Source organism: Teleopsis dalmanni, chromosome 1 (genome assembly GCF_002237135.1).
Source record: "Teleopsis dalmanni isolate 2A chromosome 1, ASM223713v2, whole genome shotgun sequence".
NCBI lineage: Eukaryota > Metazoa > Arthropoda > Insecta > Diptera > Diopsidae > Teleopsis > Teleopsis dalmanni.
In genome coordinates this window covers 32,547,034-32,552,407 of record NC_051846.1, presented here as the reverse complement: position 1 = coordinate 32,552,407, position 5,374 = coordinate 32,547,034, and positions in this window count along the sequence as shown.

Below are 5,374 nucleotides of genomic sequence, written 5' to 3'. Positions count from 1 at the left end.
CACAGTTGAGGAATAAACCAACTGGAATGAGGTTTCAGCTTTTGACATTTACACTACGTTTACACTGTCAGCTTAAGAGAACGGGATTAAGTTAATTTAAACTTTTAATCTACACCGTTTACATAATACATTAAAAATTAATGTTGCAGTTTCTCTTGGTCTGTTCTGTTTCGTGTGTTAAATAAATTTCTGTAAATAAAACAATTTAATTACAACTATGTACAAAAAAGTTATAATATAAATTTAATAAATTTATAAATGTAACAACTTTTGGTTATGATTATGTATAAAACTATTATTATTAAATAAATTTAATAAAAATTTCACTCACTTCAGCATCTTCAAATTTTCAATATGTATTTGTTTTGAATAGACTTTGAAATTTTTTTTCCAATTCTAAGATCGTAAAAAAATCTACGATGTTAAGACATTTGCAGAGTTGCACAGAAAACTAATCAAAATTTCTGAGGAGATTTAATATCAATCTCGACAAAACCGAGATTAACTTTTGTATGGGAAATCTGTGCCATAGCTTAGTGCCATAATCTCGATGCTTGATTTAATCAGCTTATAATCTTACAATGTAAACGCAATATTACGGTTTAAAAGCTGAAATTTGTTTAATTTGCATTTTCAAGAAATAATTTTAGTGTGTTCATGTCTCACACTGTGACTTTCGATGCATTCCACCTACCGGAAGAAAAACAAACAATAATATTTACATAACATATATCACGTAACTGATCTATACAATTACCTGAGGATGACTATCAAAGGTAGTCGAAATATTGGAACAGTATTTCAATAAAATATAATTTTTTTAAATATGAATAATAAATTATAGTTTTTATATAAAAGATCAATTAGCACGCTTGAAAATTATTATATATTTTTGGTGTCAAAAAAAGAAAGAATAAATTATAACGTTTTTAGTTACTTTATACATTTCTTGTAATTATTTAGGAATATGAATGAAAACAAGTTGAAAGCTGTCTAATACTAAAATCAAATGTATTTATAACAACCCTGGCTATCGTAAAATAGCTGTCAGATTTCGTTTAAATTACAAAGTAGGCAGAATTCATTTGAATTATGTGAAAATATACTTCCAAGTATTAAATTCTAATTCAAATAAACTAAGAAGAGCAATCAGTTTAATTGATTTGTATATATATGTTCAGGTATAACTTATTTTGATAAAAAAATTTAAGTGGCAATACACAAGAAAGGTTTGAAATTACTGTGTATGTATAAAATATATTCTTATTAATTAAAAATATTTAAAAATTATGCATTAATTTGTTTGTTAAAATATAAATAAAATAAAACCGTTTAATTTAGAATATAAGATATCAAAAAAATAAATAAATAAATAATTTTAATAGAAGAACAAAAAATGCAACAATGAAATTAAACTGACGTTTCGCGTTTTGTTTTTGTTTATTTCCTTTTGTATTTCATTGGCTCTGCTCAGGGTTAAAACGAGTGCATTGAAAATGTAGTTGTGTACAAAAAATTTTATTAAATAAATTTGTGAATTGAAATGAAAACACAAAAAACTAATTTTGTTTAAGCTGTCAGCTCGACAGTTCCGTTTCATACTTGAAAATGTAGTTTTCGAACAAAGAATTTAGTTTACAATTCGTCAAACTCTAGTGCAAGTGTTTGATAATCTCAGTTGGTTGGCATGAAGTAGTGCGGATACATGCAAATTTTTCAAGTCAGAAAAGAGAAAAAACTTATTTACAAGCAATAACAATTGAATTTACTTATACGCTGGTTGTGACAGAATTTAAAACTAAAACTAAAAATTAATGTTCAAAAAGTTAATTGTTTCTTGTTTAAAATATTTTGTAATTGTATGAAATGCAAAGTAAAAATTTCGAATTTTGTTGTGAGTTTTCTGTGTATATTTTCTTGCAAATAACTTCAATTTGATAAATTAAAATTTGATATGAATTAATAAAATTCATAAATAAAATTTGGTTAACAGTAAAAAATAAAACCATTCAAACTATTAAAATTAAAGTAAAAGTAAAAAAGGAAAAAAAAACTGAAACAAAACAACGACAGCGCTGCCAAGTGCTAGCAGCTGATTTATCGTTCGCTCTCTGCGGATATAACAAATGTTAAGGGTGAGCAAATTTATTATTTTTGTTGTTGTTGTTGCGTTCTGTTAGCATGCAGCGGAACATTGCTGTTTCTTTTTCTGATTTTTTTTCTTAGCTTAAGTCATACACTACTGTCGGTGTTATGCGGTGCGGTGATATTTAGTTGTTAAATAGTTTATTTATATTGCCAAAATCAAATATCTATATATTATATATATATGTTCTTTTTAACAGAAGAGTTGCAATTTGTTTACTTTATATTGTAATTTATTATATTATATGATATCATGTATAATGTTTTTGAAAATACTAGAATCTTATGTTAAATCGTTAATTAAAAGATATATGTTAAGCATATTGAAAAAGCTGATATAATCGTGAAGGAGGGAAAATTTACACTGGACTAAAGTGGTGAAAATAAAAATATATTTTTAATGTTCGTACAGACGTGTCATTTATGTTTTAGTTCCAATATATTTTGGTATTATTTATTTATTTATTATTAACTTAACATTGTAATTTCAATAACAAGTAAAGAATAGGTTATTGCTATAACAGCATGGTCCTTAAGCAACTACAATGATTTGATTATATTTTGATATTATTTCCGTAATAAATGTATTAAGTTTATTATATGTTTTTGTATTTTAACAGTCAGGTCTCTTATTTTTAAACATACATATATATATGTATATAAATATACTTCAATATTATATATAAATATAGTACATATTTTATTATATATATTTTTAAAGAAAATTTTGATATTTTAGTTCAAAAAGTTTTATTTGGAAGTATGATGTTATATACAAAATTAGTTAAAACTGAACTATACTAAACCGCTTGGTTATATTGTTTTATAAGTCATATGTAATATACCTATAAGCTATATATTTTATGACATATAATAAGAGATATCATGTATATGAAAGGATAATATTTACATGATTTTAGGATTCATATAAACATTATCATTTCATATACATATTTTTTATCATATGTCATAAAATATATAGCTAACATATTATCACTTATAAATCAATATAAGTGCTTGCTTTAGTTTAATTCAGTTTTAACTAATTGCGTATATAACATCATACTTTTAAATAAAACTAATTTATTGAACTAAAATATCAATATTTTATATACAAATCAAGAATATATATATACATACATCTTTAAAAAAAGTTGACGCATATCTGTTAAAATACAAAAATATGATAAATTTCATACATTTCTAAACATATATATATTTATATAATTTATATTTCTTGAATAAAATAAATTATTTTATAAATTCCACTAACTAAAAAAAATATTCAATTGAAAAATTCACTCTATTGATTACGCCTTCAAATCTGTTATAATATAAATTTGCATATTCAATAACTTTATTTCTTTTTCCATATAATTAAATATAATTTTATTTTTAAATAATATAGAAATTGAATTTTATATGGTAAATTATTTCATTTACTAACATATGTTAACTTAATTTGAAAGTTATGGTATGATCGTCGACAAACTTACCTTGTTAAAACCTATGTAGCCTATGTAACTAATATAATACATCCGACTTAAATGTTGTTCGTTAGTCTGTTTTCATTACATTTTCTAATAACCATAATTTATGAACATTCAAAACTTTAAATCTTTGATTGGGTATCTACATGGGTATTCAAATTTTACGTTAGTGACTTCTAATAGAGTTATTATAAATGATAATTCTTCTTGATAATAATAGCTTTAACATTAATCTTAGGCTAGCATAGTTAGCCTGAACACTTTAATTCTAAGATAATAAAATAAATAAAATAAGAATCTGGTATTATTCTGAACAGTTTCGAAACATATGGTATATTTATTTGTTTTATGCAATTGTTTCATTCTAACTGAGCCAAGACACATTAATAATATTGATATCTTCTCTATTTTTCATTAGACTTTGAAGTCTTCTAAGATTATAAACATATCTTTATATATTTTACTATATTCGGAACTATTATTTTTTACTTCAGTACCTATTCTTTTATCTATTCTGCAAGATTATCTCCCTTTAAAATTACGGAATAGGATGGTGCAAATTAGATATGTATGTCTGCACTATTGAAAATTCATTAGAAGTCTTTGCTATTATGTTTGTTTAGTCAAAATTCGTTTTCTCTTATTACATTGTCACAGTATGAATTCGATCAGTGTTGATATAGTTGCCTCAGTTTTTGTTGAGCGTTTTATTTTATCATTTATTATATTAGTTATATTTTGTTATAACTTAAAAATCTTAAAAATCTTTAGTAAAGCTTAGGAAGAAATATATATTCTATTTTCACACACCATTAAAATTTGTGTATCTGTTTTTTTAATAATTAACAACATCTAATAGATAAGACCAGAAGTTTTTGATCATTCCTTTCTTATAGAATGAAAAAACAGGATATTTTAAAAAAGTAACAATCCAGTAATAATTTTGTAATTATAAATGTCTCTCCAAACCCTAGTAATGAAAACATATCGCATCGTTGTATAACATAAGAAAGTTTTCTAGGCTCACTTGTTCAAAAAACGATCTGTTAATAATTCATTACTGCTTTCGATGGCCTATTAGTAAACGCGACATTCTCTTTGTTAACAGCTTTTAATTATTAATTTTTTGAAATTATTTTTGATTTCAGCTAGTTGTTAAAAACTTAATTTATATTCATTGAAATCACTGAAATCTTTAACATTTTTTGATACTTTTCCGTGAATTGATTGATATAAACGATAATAGAACGAAAATATGATCTATAATAATTTATAATGAAAATAGATTGAATTATGCATTCCCCTAACAATCGGTGTCATAGTATTTTCTCGACTGTGTTAAAATCAACATACGTATTAGAAATGATTGTTTTCTTGCAATAAAATGCTTGCTCCAAAAACAGTTGAAACTGGGTTTGCAATGTATTTTGGTTTTATGTACACTATACTTTATTGAAATTTACTGTATTTTATACTCTCAAGAACCAATTTTCAGTCAACTTACAAAGTTATCTCATGTGTATGTTTATTAAATTATCGAAAAATTATTGAATTATCCACCAATTGTTAAAAAATTAAAGGTTATTTAATGAGCCTACCTGGTTCTTTAAAACATAAAACTGAAGATATACTTTTACTTTACTTGTCTTAATCGTGCTGTATCTAGTATTCTGATGGGAAAGTTGTTTTTGTACTATAAAATAATTAAATTTATAATATAATTGTGACCGAAAGTTTTC